The sequence below is a fragment of the Lagenorhynchus albirostris genome, chromosome 1 (assembly GCF_949774975.1).
Source record: "Lagenorhynchus albirostris chromosome 1, mLagAlb1.1, whole genome shotgun sequence".
NCBI lineage: Eukaryota > Metazoa > Chordata > Mammalia > Artiodactyla > Delphinidae > Lagenorhynchus > Lagenorhynchus albirostris.
Window position 1 is genome coordinate 176,051,161 of NC_083095.1, and position 15,621 is coordinate 176,066,781.

Here is a 15,621-nt window from a genome sequence, read left to right on the forward strand (position 1 = left end):
TTGACTTCACAGGCCTAAAACGTTAAGTTTTTGTAATGTCGATTCTTTTTAAAAGAATGTTAAGTTCTCTATTAAGATTATTTTCCCAGTATTCTGTGTGTGCACAGAATAGAATAGAATCAGCAGTATTGAAAATCACTGGATTTAGGTGGCTTTCTCCTCAGCTTTCTGGTCAGTATAATTAAAAGCTGCCCCAGATTAGCATCACCGAATGACCATGTAGTTCTATATTGGGGTCGATAAATTCCTAACTCCTGGAGAAACTCTGGGGACATCTGGTCACTTTAAAAAAATAGTGAAAATTAAGTTTCAGGTGGTGCTAGTTTTCATGGAATGCTTGCCACTTAATAGCTTCATTGCTTGGCTTCTTGCCAAATTGTGGCTTACAGCGTCGGGGGTAATATAATTGTATCTGAAGAAAATATATATTTTAAAAATCATTTTGTAAGTGCACTGGTTTTGTTCTTAAGTACTCTGCTGGAGTGATGAGATGAAACATCTAACTGGTAAAAGCTTCAGAACTTTGAAGTTCTGAGAATTGTGATTTCTGAACGTGTATCAAGCTGAATTAGTATCTGAGAGGATTCATGTGGACTGATTTCCCCACTCTGCATGGAGAGTTAGGAGCTGTCAGGTTGTCAGTAGAATTCTAGAAGATCATATTGTGCCAATATGTAAATATCTTTTATTGTGTTAGCAGGTCTATTCTGACTGGTTATATGTTGTGGGATTTTTGTCCTTTTATATTGCTATTGCAGAGGTGGGAGTCGGGGTCCGGAGGGTGGGCTTATAGGAGTATGAGTAGGGAAGAGTACATTAGTCTTCAGAACCCTGAAATGATAGCAGTATCTATAGCTGTAGAAAACTGAAAAAATTGGGTGTATCTAGGTTACAGGAGGTGCAGTCCGTGAAACCCCCAGAACATTAGCAGCCTTCAAATATGTCAGTAGATGGGTGAAAAAAATGTGGTATCCCTTGTTCAGGAGCTGTATGCAAAAGGAGCTAAACTGTACTTTGTAAATTTCACATCTTTTTAAAGATGTCTAATTATTAGACTTTTACAGAGTTTTATTTATAAAATAATTTTTAAAAAAAGCCTCTAAGCTTTATTTTGGGTTTGTGGCTTTGGAAGATAAGGTTAAGGTTAGCTATATTTAGCAGTATGCTAAAGCGTGTGTATATCATCTCATCATGAAATGTGTGTATGTGAGTGAAAAACTGCTTCAAATATACATAGTACATACATGTATAAACACACAATTATAGGACTAATTTCGGTAAACAGTCTCCAAAGTACAGCTTCCTGGACCCCAGGGATGTATAAAATAACTCACTGGAGTGTAGGAAGAAAATATTAGACTTAATTTTATATATATTTCTTAAACTCATATTTTAAAGTTTAAACTTTTATTATGGTTTATAATATCCTACTGTATTGCTGTAGAAGTACATGTATTTTAATTGGTAAGTAAATACATGTTTTGGAGTACATGTATGCTCAAGTTTTTTTTTTTTTAATAATAAAGGTGAGTATTAAAAAGCTTTGGAGATCCTTGGTGTGGGGATGCCTTGGGTGGGGCTACGAGGACTACTTATTTCGGAGGGAGGACGGGTCAGACCTGGTGTCCGAGGTAAGAGAGGAGAAAGGAACTGAAGTGGCCCGGGCCTCTGCTTAAGAGGTGCGCTTGGCCGAGGCAGGCAGCGCAACCACAAGGGGGTGGTGCTGGTCGCCTGGAGGGAGGGGAGTGCTGAACTCATCCTGCTGAGACAGCTGGGGTGTAGTGGAATATGCCCATTGCGAGCTCAAAACCAGCAGTCGGGCTGGGAGACTGAGATTGGGGAATTCCTCGTCTGTTAGTACTGGTTGACTCTCTAGGCTGCAGATGAAAATACTGGAGAGTGTGTAGAGTGAAAAGGGGCCGCGGAGAGGCCCTGGGAACACTTTCACAGTCAAGGGCCGGGTGAAGGAAAAGGAATCTAGAAAAGCATTTTCCTTCCCCAATTTGTTTGAATTTCTGATTCCTTCCTGTGACAGCTAAGTGAGTGACCTGGGTATTTTCAGGGATTTCCTGTGATGGGCATGTTTGAGGTGAAGAGAGAAGCATCATTAGGTAAGCGGTTGGATGCAGCAAAGCCTTCTTGATTGGGGAACTTGGGTTTTGGGCAAGCTGGGCCTGAACTTCTCTGGGACGATTGTTGGAACACCTCACCTGGAAAGGGCTTTGGTTTCTGCATCTGCACCATAAAGTGGTCTCTTGGTTTCTCTCTCTGTGTCACCGAAGAGCTGAAGGCCAGCTGTTGCATGACCTGGCCCTGCAGAGTGCAGGTCTTCCCTCTCCCATGAGCAGCCATCCTCTCCTGCCCTTCACCCTGGAGGATAGGTGCTGTGCCAAGTCGTGGCTTTGAGAGGGCTGCCAGTGCTGGCGAGCCAAGTGGGTTACTGTTAGCTCTCTGTCCGGGTGGAGCTCTGTTGTCCATGCCTTTTTTTAAAAAAATAAATTTATTTATTTATTTTTGGCTGCGTTGGGTCTTTGTTGCTGTGCGCGGGCTTTCTCTAGTTGCAGCGAGCGGGGGCTACTCTTCGTTGCAGTGCGCGGGCTTCTCACTGTGGTGGCTTCTCTTGTTGCGGAGCACGGGCTCGAGGCATGCGGGCTCAGTAGTTGTGGCTTGCGGGCTCTAGAGTGCAGGCTCAGTAGTTGTGGCGCACGGGCTTAGTTGCTCCACGGCATGTGGGATCTTCCCGGACCAGGGCTAGAACCCGTGTCCTCTGCATTGGCAGATGAATTCTTAACCACTGTGCCATCAGGGAAGTCCCGTCCATGACATTTTAATCCATCAGTGTACTGAGTGCCACTTCCCTGAGCAGTGCAGTGCTGAGTGGGTGTAGATCGAGGAGTTGACCTGCACCTTGCTGTTGAGGATACTATCTAGTTGGGACAAGTTGTGTTCAATCTAGGGAAACATAGCAAATACCACAGAATGTTTTACACAAGGTACTGTACCAGGTAATATTCTCTAATAGATTTTGAGGAAAAGATCAGCATTGGCTTAAGTGGTTTTGGAAGGCTGTGTAGAGGAGCTTGGAATGGTATGACCAAAGAGACGGGTGACAGATGTGACATGGTCAAAGGACAGTATAGTTAGAAGGGAGAATACAGTCTAATTTAGCAAATAAATACTGCTTGACTACTTTGATATATAATCATACATATATAAGTATATATGCATTTATAGTATAAATATATATAAATAAAATGAAAGCTGTGTAAAATGAAGGCCTGGATTCTTGCCCTCCAGCTCTAGTCCAGTGTGGTTCACAGACATTGATTACAATCAGTTATAATAGAAATTTGAATTAAAACAACACTGTGTTATTGAGCATCACTGAAGGTTTGTCATTTACTGCGCTAGACACTATCAAGAATATCTTTTGGGACAAAAAAAGGAGTAGTTAATTCGCTTATGGTGGTTGGTAAAGAGATTAAGAGCCAATGAAGGCTAAAAATATTTCAGAAAGGTAGAAGAAAAATTAATATTTTGTTGTAGGGAATGTAGTTTCAGTGGAGTGATGAGGAAAGCATTTATATGAAAAATTGTGTACCACTTGATGTGTGGAGGCCACATTTCTATGTACAAATGTTTATTGAATGAATCTGTAAATAACAAGCTTTCATAGTCTGTGAAATTAGGAATAATTACCTCCAATATTTTATAGTTCATTATTTCAGATAGTAATTTCTTTGCTTCTCAGAAGGCATGATGGTGGGTCATATTTGATTGTTGGAGGAAGAGATTGTAGTTTTAAAAGTTGCATTTAGTATTATGTTATTTTAGGAAAGCACAACAGAAACACAATAGGGAGTGGATTTGTGCTTACTAAAGAAGCATGGTTTAAACAGATTTCGAACCATTAATTAAGTAGTCACTCAGGTTCTTATGTTTAGAAGTCAGTGAATGAGTTGAAGCAGTAATCAAGTAAGCTGTGATCTGTAGGTCCCTGTAAAGATATTTGTTTTACATTCATGGTAATATTTTATCCTTGCAGTAGTTCTAAGGTAGACATTATTCCCAACATAGTGCTGAGTAAAAGTGAGAAATTGATTTCTACCTATATTTAGTTAGGCTTTAAAACATTTATCCTCTCTCTCTCTCTCTCTCTCTCTCTCTCTTTCTCGTTCTTTCTCTCTATATATGTATTTAAAATATATTCAGCACTATGTTTCAATCCAGTACAGGGCAGAGAAGAGATGTGACAAAAGATATGGTCAAAATTTATTAAAGTTTTGATCAAGTAAGAATTTTGGAGTGATCTACCTAAAAAGTAGATAAAATTACACAAGGGAACATAACTTACAATTCTCCTTAATTGAAATTATGTGGAACAAATCTTGCTTTTAAGTGGTTTTTGATACCATTAATTAAGGTGGTAAACTTTTTTCTGCTAGGTCCATTCATAGTTATCTTTGTAAACTTGTCCCAAAGTAAAATTTCTCAACCAAAGCAGTTGCTAACTTACGCTTCTTTTCCCTGCACAGAGAAAGGCAAAATCTATTAGACATGGCCAAGTATAAAGAAGGAACAGCTCACTAGTCTGGTTTGAAATATGTCAATTGCTGGGTAATATCTGTTGAGTGGAAGGAGGATCTCCGAAGAATTAAGTTCAGGCAACTTTTCATGCTCGTTTTGGATCAGCCCTTAATATTATGCCTTAATAGCTTTGTTTAAAGTGTTTATTTTTTGCTTGTATTTTAAGTCCTTTTGCAGTCTTTGAGTTTATTTTGCGCCCCTTGACCAGTTTTTGGAATTTAATGCTTAATTCATTTTTTTTTTTGGTCCTCATGTAAAGGCTATAACCTTTTTGATAGGGGAGGTGGTGGCGGTGGTATACCAGTTATCTACTTATTGGATCACTATTGGCTGTATCATAATGTTTCTAATTGCCTTGACTTACTTTGAATTCCCTGTGGTCAAGCCTGCTCTTCCTGGCATGTTGATTCTGTTCCTCATGTGTCTGAGTTTTACAGAGGATTTCAACTTAAATTTCCTTCCTTATCTCTGTATACTTTTCCTCTAGTTTTGTGGTTTTACTGTTTCTGATTGCAATAAAATCTATTTGAGATTTTCTAAATTCCTTGAAGAGCATAATGTGTTCATTCTCCTTTTTTCTTCAGAGAAGATTCTTCGTTTTCTTTCTACTTTTTCAGCTGTAGAAATTTTTCTTAGATGTTCAGTTCCATGCCCTTACGTCTCCCCACTTCCAGCTTCTTTATCTTTGAGGCTTTTTATTTGCCCACTAGAAGTATGTCCATTCTTTATCTTTCCGTTACAGTGTGTGGTGGGTGGTGATGATTGATTTCCATGTTCTCATTTTCCTGGAGAAGGTGGGTAGAGTAGTCACTTGTGATGAATTTTGTTCTGTTACTGTCATAAAAGTATTAGCCCTGTTCTCAGGTTTCAGATTTTTTTGTAAGCCTGTAGCTTTGGAGCAGTTGAACCTTTGTTGTTGGAACTCAACTCAGGCTGTTACTACCTTTGGGCAAGAAGGGGTCAGTGCTCAAAAAAAGCTTTTTTTCTCTTCTGGGTGTGAGTAGTGAATTTTAGAAAGTTTTCTACTTCAGACTACTATTTATCGACCACAGTGGGTGGAAAAGGACTTCAAAGGGGGTGTTGTGTCTTTGCCTTGGAGTACTCAACCTCCTCTCTTTCCTGTTTCCTCTCATTTCCCCCTTTCATCTTATCTGCTAAGTTTTGTTAATCATTAATTCTAGCTTATTACTTGGGCCATAAGCACCTCCATGGTCACTACCACGTACCTCTTCCTGCCAGAGAGAGGGGAAAGATGTTTAGTTTTAATTGTTCTTCCTGCAAGGGGGAAAGGTGCTCTTGCCCTGGGGGAATTCATCCCCAAGCTCTCACTCTTAAATTGGCATAGAGAAGAGCAGCCTCTCAGAGTTCCTTCCGTTTACATTCTCCCATCTGCTTGCTCTGTGTGGGGAGAAGCAGGATGAACTGCACGGTAATTCCCTGAGGCTTTCAGCTTGGCTCCGTGTTCCTTTTCTGGACTGTGTTGATTTGTAGATATTAATCTATTATTGGACTATTTTTTTCCTTTTAAAAGCAGATACAGAAAATAGTGATGGTGGTACAGACTTGAGATGAATCTAACCTTATTATAGTTTTAGGAGAGGCTTATAATATATCTCAGTATAGGTATTTGAATCTTTTTCACCAGTAAGGTGAACAGATTTAAAATGTTGCGGTATAAAAAAGGAAGCAAGTTCTGTTCTCTGGAAGAGAGTATTTGACTGGTGAGAACCCTTAACCTTTCTTATTGGAAACCTACTTACATTGAAAGCTTGGGCTTTCGAATACTCCTGGGTTCCCAGCTTTGTCATCTGTGTGTCTGGTACGTGGTAGATATGCAATAGGTATTTGTTGACTTGAATTTAATTAGTTGTATTGAATAAAAATGTGTTCTTGTGCAAAGATCTTGTAGGAATAAATCTTTTGTGGATGACTTCCTTTTGTACTATGACCTTTTGGGCATAGTTGGCTTCTGGGCACCAAATTTTAAAACTTGAAGTAAATGTAATAAAAGTAATTTTTCTCTCAAGTGTAATTGTTTAATTTCTACAAATAAAGTACTTATAAAATTTCTGAAGATTTTATCTGTAAATGTAAAAAGAAATGCCAAATGAGTGATTTGTCACATTGTTAAAAACATTAATAGATAATAAGTGTGTATTTAAAAGTTTGAACAGCTCATAAAACCACATTTAACCTTGATGAATAAAGATGAGTTTACAGTGGAGATAAAAGTAATTATGTACAATTTTTGACAAGGGGAACAATTGCACATATTTGAGGTTGTTAACCACTAAAAGCAGATTGTTTCCGGGAGGTGTTTAACATTATTTACTGTTCAAGGGATGAGTTATGACCCTTTAGATAAAATTAAGCATAGTAAGAAATATTAGGATGAAATGCTTTTGTAGGAATGAGACCATAACTTGTGGGTATACTCATGAAATTTAACAGTTAAAATACTTTTGGCCTCCAATCACTTTGAAGGACTAAGAAATAAACTCACAGAACATTTTAAGTCCTTTCCATTTCTGTGCTCTGAGTCACTTCTGACAGTAGAAGGATGTTCTTTTATCTTTAAAATAGTGACTGAGTAGGCCTTCAAAAAATTGTGGTTTAATGGAGCACAAAGTCAGGTCATAGCTTCAGAATTCAGATGGTCTGATTTCAGTTCTACCTGTGCAACTTTGGAGAAGTTGTTTAACCTCTCTGTGGTTTGGTCTCCTCATATATAAAACAAAGGTAATATCATTCCCAACCTTGTAGAGTTACTTAGAGAAAGTAGTTAGCTGCTTTATTTTTATTATTATTGTCATCATTATAGTCATTTGAAGGTGTCGGAATAAAAGTAAGATAACTTTCTGTTACAAATTACCTTAAATCATCAAAACCTCAGTTACTGTATTACTCTTGTCTGCACCTGGTGCGCCTCGTCCGGCCTCTTCTGAATGAGCAGATCTCATGTTAATTTAAGTAGTCCTCAGTGGGCAGCAGTCCCTGAGCGAACCAAACTGTTAGAAGCTTCTGATCCAAGTTTCTCCTGTATCTTTTCAGGGCAGTTTCCTTCTTTCTTTTTGCCTCTGCTAGATTTGCTTCCCCATGACAGAAGAAGCCTCAAGTCATTCTTCCTTATTTCTATTTGTATTAGGTATGTTATCCTCCACCCTGATCTTTTTTTAAGGTGATTCGTGATACTAACATTCAGAAATATCTGTGCTTTATCTAATGTAGTAATAAAAAGCACTGAGGTTTTGCTGCTTTTATTGTTTTACATACAAGTTGTTCTAAATATAATTGTTAGAAAGTAGAATAATCCTACTTAAATGTGGAACTGAAAATATTATCTAATTATACTTAACATAATTAGTATCTAATTAATATAATAATTAGCATCTGATTAACCTTATTATATACAATATAAGGTTTTGATGTCATATCAAAATAATATTTGAGTGGCTATAAAAATCAATCTTAATCTATTGTTCGCAGTTGTGTTCTTTCTAACCCTTACACTTTATCCTTTCTTCCATATCTTGTGTTTCATGTAACATGGGTCAATTCAGAGTTTTTGGTTATAATTATGATTGAAAAAAAGCAAAACATTCAAACATGGTTACTTTTAAAAAAAATTTTTTTTTAATTGGGGTATAGTTGTTTTACAGTGTTGTGTTAGTTTCTGCTGTACAGCGAAGTGGAGTTCCCTGTGCCGTACAGCAGGTTCTTGTTAGTTATCTATTTTATACATATTAGTTAGGGTATGTATGTCAATCCCGATCTCCCAATCCATCCCACCCACCCTTTCCCCCCTTGGTGTCCATATGTTTGTTCTCTACGTCTTTGTGTCTATTTCTGCCCTGCAGACAGTTTCATCTGTACCATTTTTCTAGATTCCACATATGTGCATTAATATACAATACTTGTTTTTCTCTTTCTGACTTACTTCACTCGGTATGACAGTCTCTAGGTCCATCCATGTCTCTACAAATGACCCAATTTCGTTCCTTTTAAAAACAGTTACTTCTTCATTGAATCAAGGTGTTGAGCTCCAGCTGTAATGTGTAGTAATAACGGTAACAAGTACCGTCTAGGTAGTGCTTAGCATGTGCCAGATGCTGTTTTAAATGCTTTATGTTTACAACTCATTTAAACTTCACGTAACCCCTGTAAGCTAGGAACTACCTTGCCCATTTTAAAGATGAAGAAACCGAGGCATAGATTAAATAACTCCAGTATCACCTACCTAGTTAGGGGTTGATCAGAGGTTTCAGCCCGAGCATCTGGCTCCACAGTCCACACCCTGAACTCTGCTACGCCTTAGCAAACAGTGGTGGGCACAGCACAGCACTCTTCTTGCCCTTGTTAAGCTTTTTTTTTTGGGATACCTCAGAGTATCTGCAGTTATCTTTAGATTCTTTATTTATTAAATATTAAGATACCATGCTAGGTACAGAGGACACGGAGACTTGACTTCTAGAAGATGACAATTCATAAGGCAGGTCAGCCTTACTACACATCTATAGTAGATGGGTAAGAGCTACATACATCTTAAATACTAAATCTTTTGAACAGAGGTTGTTGGTGTTTGTCTTAATATGTGTGTATGTCTGTATGTGAATCGCCCAGCTTAACTCCCCTCCCCAGTTCTTGCCATCATTGAGGCTCTCAGGAGTTAGTGCAGGTGATACTTCTCACATTCTGGTCTAACACATTTCTGGCTCTTTCAACTCCCGTGGCTTTGAGCTCTGAACTAGAAACCTCTTCTGTCCTCCTCACTTCCTCCTGGCCTCCTGTGGGTCCCGCCGCTGCTGCGCAGAGCAGTTGTGTGACTCACTCCGGCTGACTGCATCTTGCCTCAAGTGCTTCTGTCTTTTCAATCCCTGGGGCTTCTCCAACAAGCCCTGTCTGTCCGTAGGATAAGAAGCTGGCAGCAGCCTTCTGGGCTGCTGCACTGTTGTTCTTGGAAGTGTAGGGCAGCTCATGCCCTTGGGGCAGACTTCTACCTGTGGGGACTCAAACTGACAGACGTGTCTTCACGGTGATCCTCCTCTGGACACACTTTCTACAGTTGTCCCTGGTATTCTAGGGGGACTGGTTCCAGGACACGTCCCGTCTGCCCCACCCCCACCCAAATCCGCAGAGGCTCAGGTCTCTCTTATACGATGGTGTAGTATTTGCATGTAACCTATGCACTTCCTCACGTACACTTTATATCACCTCTAGATGACTTATAATACCTAATAAAATGTAAATACTATGTAAATAGTTGCCTGTGCAGGGCACATTCAAGTTTTGCTTTTTGGAACTTTCTGGAATTAAAAAAATTTTTTTTTCCATCTGTCATTGGTTGAATCCACCAATGGAACCTATGGATTCAGGGGGTGAACTGTATACACGTCTCAGAACTTCTCAGTAAGACCAAGCCCCCAGGCACCGACTGCGGTAGCGAAAGCGCCCTGGCCTTTTCTCTTCTTGGCGTGCTCTCTTCAGCACCTCTCTGGTTCCCAGGTCACCTTCCAAGTGAGCTGCTAGCACACATGCTTTTATCTCAGGCTCTGCTTTGGGAACAAATCCCAGCTAAACCAGTTCCCATAGCTGTCTCCTCACCTAGACCTTTTACCCAACACTGCCTGACCCTGAAATGTTACACCCGGCTCTTTAGCCCCTTTCTCTCACCCCTGATCAGCCCCTGATCTCTAGGCCTTTGACTCTGTCGTCTTCTCTTTGTTGATGTTTGTCAGCACTGCCACTGCTTTGACCCCTTCCTCCTCTGGGCACTTGCTCTGTAAACAATGGAATTAATTCAGCAGTTTCAGATTGGAGTTTAAGGACCCATGGGAGGTAGTCTCAGTGATTTTTGAGTGTTTCTACAAGAATTTTTAAAAATTTTGGGCTTTTGTGCAAATAATTATAATAATAAACAACCAGTATGTGGATTATGTGGTTGACCACCTTCTAACTGAGTGTGTGTGTGTGTGTGTGTGTGTATATATATATATATATACACACACATATATGTTATTTCAGTGCCTATGTTTGTGTGTGTTTGTGTAAATGAATTTTGGTTCATAATGTACAAGAGCCTGGAGCATGAGGCATTTTATATCTAGCTGCAAGTTGGCTTGCGTATACTTAAGTGAATTGAAAATTGTTATCCCTAGGGTATCTACAGTAACTGTTTGCTATTTAAAGAGGGTCTGCATAGTAACTAATTCTGAGAAACTCTTCTTTCCTGGGCTTCTAAATAACGTCCAAGAAAAATGTCATACAGTTTAACATATTTCAGCAAAAGTTTTTGAGCATTGATTTTATGCCAAGTGCTTCTAGGTCCTGTGTTCTTGGTGCTTAGAACCTGTCAGGGCAGACACTTAACAGGTAGTTTCAGGTGAGATGAGTGTTAGAAATGTGTCTTTATAATTAGGGTGTCCGGCACCTGCTGGGCCCTCAGCATTGCTCTATAATCCTGTCGCATCTTCTTGATTTTCTTCAGTCGCCCAACTCCCCTCTCCCCTTTTCTCCCAGCACTTGTCCTTGCTTCCTATTTCAGGAAGAAACGTGAGCTGTCATGCGTGAACTCGCTCAGCTTTTTACCCCCTGCCCTGACTTAGAGAAAGATGCTGTGCCTCTATTCAGGGGAATATGCCCCTTGTGCTGCCCGCCTCTTTGCTCCAGGGGGCCCTGGCTCCATCACTCTCTTCGTGTCTGCCTGCAGCTCTCCTCTCTCCTTAGTATTCTTTTCTTCACAATCTCAACCATCTTCATAATTTCATTGCCATCCACAACTCTTGGGTATGTATCTCTAACCCTGAATTCCTGAAAGCTAGGCCCATAGGTCTTAATTTCCCAGTTTGTATCTTTCCTAGATTTCACAAAGGCCTTTCACATTCGACATTTCTAAATCAAAATCAGTACTTTCTCCCCTAACTCCGTTCTCCTTCTGTCTTCTTCATTTGAAAGTGATGATTCCCTTCTTCTCTCACCCTGCCTTATCTAAGCGACCATCTTCCTTATCTAAGCAACCCTCAGATCCCTCCTAATCACTGATTTGTCTTCTTGTCCATTGTTACTCTGAAACCTCAGCAGTAAATTTTGTACCTGTCCAGTAGCTCCTGTCTTGCCATTCATCCCCTACCCCACTGATTTTCTGCCACTTACATGTTGTCATGTTACTACCCTGTGCCATTTTTTTCCAGCTTCCTTGCTACATGTAGAATAGAATCTAAACTCTTAGCATGAATGGCATTTAAGGCTCTCTGTAACCTGACTGTAACCTCCTGCCTTGCTGGTCTCGGTTTCTGTTATTTCCAGCTTATAATTTAAGTCTCAGAAATACCTAAGTACTTTAAGATTCTTTTTGGCCTTTATGATATTTTAAGATTTTAACATAATTTATACTTACTGTAGAAAATTACAGGGATAAAATAATCACTCATCCCACTGACCAGATTTAACTGCAAATAACATATAAATACATTTTTTTCTGTAGTCTTTTTTCTGTAAAGCTAGAGCAAATCAATTCCAGTTTGCGGGGAGAGAGAGAAGTCACCCAAACGTGTATGTTTAGTAATAAGATTGGAAAGAAGTTATTACAGTTCTTCTCAGGACTCCGTGGCCTTGCATGTGCAGACCTTTTGCCTGGGGTGTTTCTCTCCGGTGCCTACCCGTTTCCTATGAGGCTGTGGTTTGAACCTCCCTGAAGCTTCTGAACTTGCCCCGGCAGATTTTGGCATCCTCAGTGCACTTTGTCCTTATCTTCATTATAGAAACCAGCATATCACATTGTAATTATTTGTATTTTTTGTCTTCGAACTGAAAATTCCTTGAGACAGCGATCTTTGTATCTCCAATAGGGCACAGAGCCTGACAGGGTTGGCAGAGGAAGCACATCCAGAGGTAAGGGAGAAGCCAGTAAAGTTCATGGGAATAGAGCATGTTAAGAAAGAACAGTGAGGTGTAGTCAGTGTTGCTGTGTAAGTTCTTTGGGTGGTAAACTGATGTATGTCCCCAGGTACGTTTTGTAGGCAGGCACTAAAGTTTTGAATGAATGAATGGATGGATGGATGCAGACAGTAGGATAGGCCTGGGAAGTTTTCTTTTTCAAGAGCAGTTTCACATGCGGATACCCAGTTACACAGGTGGAGGAGGGAGACAGAGACCCAGGTAGACAACTATTTCTAGAGCTTTGATCATGAAGACGGTGAAAGTTAAGATGAGGACAGGACCTGAAGGCATCTCTCCCTGGTGGCCTCTCCTCAGGAGCTGTTCTGTGTGGAGTGCTCCTGGGGGGAGACTCCGCGGGGCACCTTTCTCAGCCTGAGAGTCACCTGGGGGTGTAGGCCCCACCTCCCAGGATAGGGGTTTTCAGGCCTGGCGTTCTCCCGGGACCACACACTGACCGGTGCTGCCTCAGGGCCTCTGGAAGTCTCCGGAGCTCTTGGGTGCCGTCCTTCCTCCCTGCCCCCTCGCCCCACCGCCTCTCTGCTGCCTGCTCTCCTCGGGGCCCTCCTTGCTGCTCTTGTCTCTGCCCGGCCAGCCTCGTGGCTTTCCTTTATCCCTAACTGCCGCCGTCTTCCGTCTCCTAGGGCTTCTCTGCTTCCCGGGGAGAAAGCCTGGCCTTTGCAGGCCTGGCCGCTGCCCTGGCAGGGCTGCTGCTGGCCTCGGGCTGCCCTCCCCGCTGTGTGCTGCCTGATTCCTCAGAAGGCTGGTCTTGGGCGCATCAAGGTTTATAGAAGGAAAAGAAAAATAGCGTTAAAGTAGTATTTTAAAGCTACGGGACCTAAGAATGTTAGGAAACTTTTTCTGCTACCAAATAACTTTATCTTAGTGGTGCTTCTCTGAGTTGTGTAACATTTTAAAGGTTTCCCAAGGTAGTCTAGTGGTCCTTAAGGTGACCTGAGTTGAATCCTGAAGACACACGTGTCAGAGTCCATATATGGACCAAATATCTGTTCTGTTCTCTTTGTGTAGAAACTGCCCAGATGTTCCATTCATCACGGTCATGCATTTCTTCGGGCGTCTTGCTGTTCCAGGTCCTTTTAATTATAGCTTTGGAATTGATAACATTATTTGAATTGTTCAGAATTAGAGTCTGCGTGGATTTTTTACACATTGAACCTTTTAGTCAGGCCTTAAAAGGTAAACTGTCAGGCATTTCACACTTCAGTGACCTGGCTTTTGTTGGGCTTTTGGATGCAGTCACAAGTAATAACGTAAGCAGAACCGTGGCATAACAGGACTGGCTGCTCTGAGCACGGTTGCAAAGTGGATGACTGTGCAAGTTATTCATACTGCTTTTCTTTGGGAAACCGGAAAATGGGAGCAGCATCTGACAGAGGAAACCCAGTATCCCAGGGGTACTCAGAGCATAACTTCAAAGCATTTTCCTGGAGCTGTGGGACTGTGTCCTGGAACATAGCCCTTGAAAATGAGGGGTTTTGAAAGAAATTTTTTTTTCTTATTAAAGGAAGTACACCAAGAAAGAAAAAAATTCCACACAGTACCCTGCCGTAATTGTTTTTACTAGGAAAGTGAAAAGAAGAAAACGCTACAACAATTTAAAAACAAATGAACCCATTGTCTTTATATTATGCTTATAACTCTGTCATCTCCAGGATTCTTTGGTTACTTTATACATTTATATACTGTTATTTTTACATACCTGTCATCTTAATGTGTTCTTTGCATCCAAAAGTTATTCTGTAAACCTTTTGATGTTACTACATTTTATTCTTTTGACTCTAGTACTTCATCAAGTTGACACGGTTAGCCCTTTCCCCATCATTCTAGAGGACGTTGGCACTTTTGTCTTATAAACATGCTAGAGTCTATACTGAAAGTGTATGTGCATGTGTATCACTTTTTATATTTTAAATTATTAGGATGAATTCCTAGTAGCTCGTTTACTAAGTCAGAGGGTAGAAACAGTTTTAATGCTTTTTGATATAGATTGTTAAATTATTTTCCCCCAAGTTATACCAGTTTACAGCCATCTCTGGTCTCTCTTAGCCATCTGCGGTAAGTCTTTGTTCTGTTGTTGTGTTGGGTTAAAAAACTTTTTATTTTCCTGCTTGCTGGTTTACCTTACATTGCTTTAATTTATATTTCTTTGCTAAGTAGTAAAGCTAAACTTTGCTTGGTGGGGGGGTGTTATATTTGCCTTTGGTTTTTTTGCATTCCTGTGGAAGGGGCAGGTGTTCATGCATAATTATCAATCAGACTGGCTGCTAGTCCAAGAGCAGTAAAAGTAGTTAAGGGATAGGGTCAGCGACCTGTGGCTATAGCCGTCTTTGACCAGCTCTGGTAAGGTATAGATTGATGTTGTGAAAACTTTGATTCACAGAAAGCAGTTACATACCTAATGGTTGGAGTGTGAGGTATCCTGCTTGGTATACAGACTCTTACTTCATTTTTCTTTAGAGATTCCAAAGGACACTTAAGCCTCTTTCAGGTCGTCTTATGTCCCTCTCCCCCACTTTTGTGTAGTTTGTAGATCTAGAAATTGTAGGAAATTAAACTGAATATTTTACTAATTCCATGCACAGAAGTTGATTTTCTTAAGAAATAGTTACAGGACATCAAACTCAAAAATTGAGCTGGGGCCTTGTGCAGGATGTTGGTCTTAGCCTTAGGAGAAATAAAAACGATTGAAAAGTTGTAAGCAAGGGGATGACATGGTCAGGATTTTTACAGGTTCACTCAAACTAACACTCAGTGTTGAGGTAACTGAGGCATAGGGATATGCCTGTTTGGCCCCCTCGGAGTCATAGGAGGTAATAGAGATTCCATGGGACAAAGACTTAATAGCTTTTAGGTGTAGGAATACTTGACACTTTTTGTTTTGAGCACTGTTCATTAAATATTAATGTATAATTGGTGTGGAGAAAAGTAAGAGTGGATTCTGGGAATCTGGAGCGGAAGGTGAGGTGCTGGGGGGAGAGGTGGATGTTGAGCATGGAGAAGGGCTGGGCAGGAAGATGCCTTTACACTTATAAATTAGCGGACGATCAGGTGCGTGGCAATGATTAGGCTTTATATGTTGTT

General features: G+C 40.5%; 1 protein-coding gene across 4 annotated transcripts in view; it reads left to right on the top strand.

Annotated features, from left to right (window-relative positions):
• Positions 1-15,621, top strand: part of ITGB1 (integrin subunit beta 1) — a 78,878-nt gene that overhangs the window by 37,604 nt on the left and 25,653 nt on the right. The window lies entirely within an intron of this gene.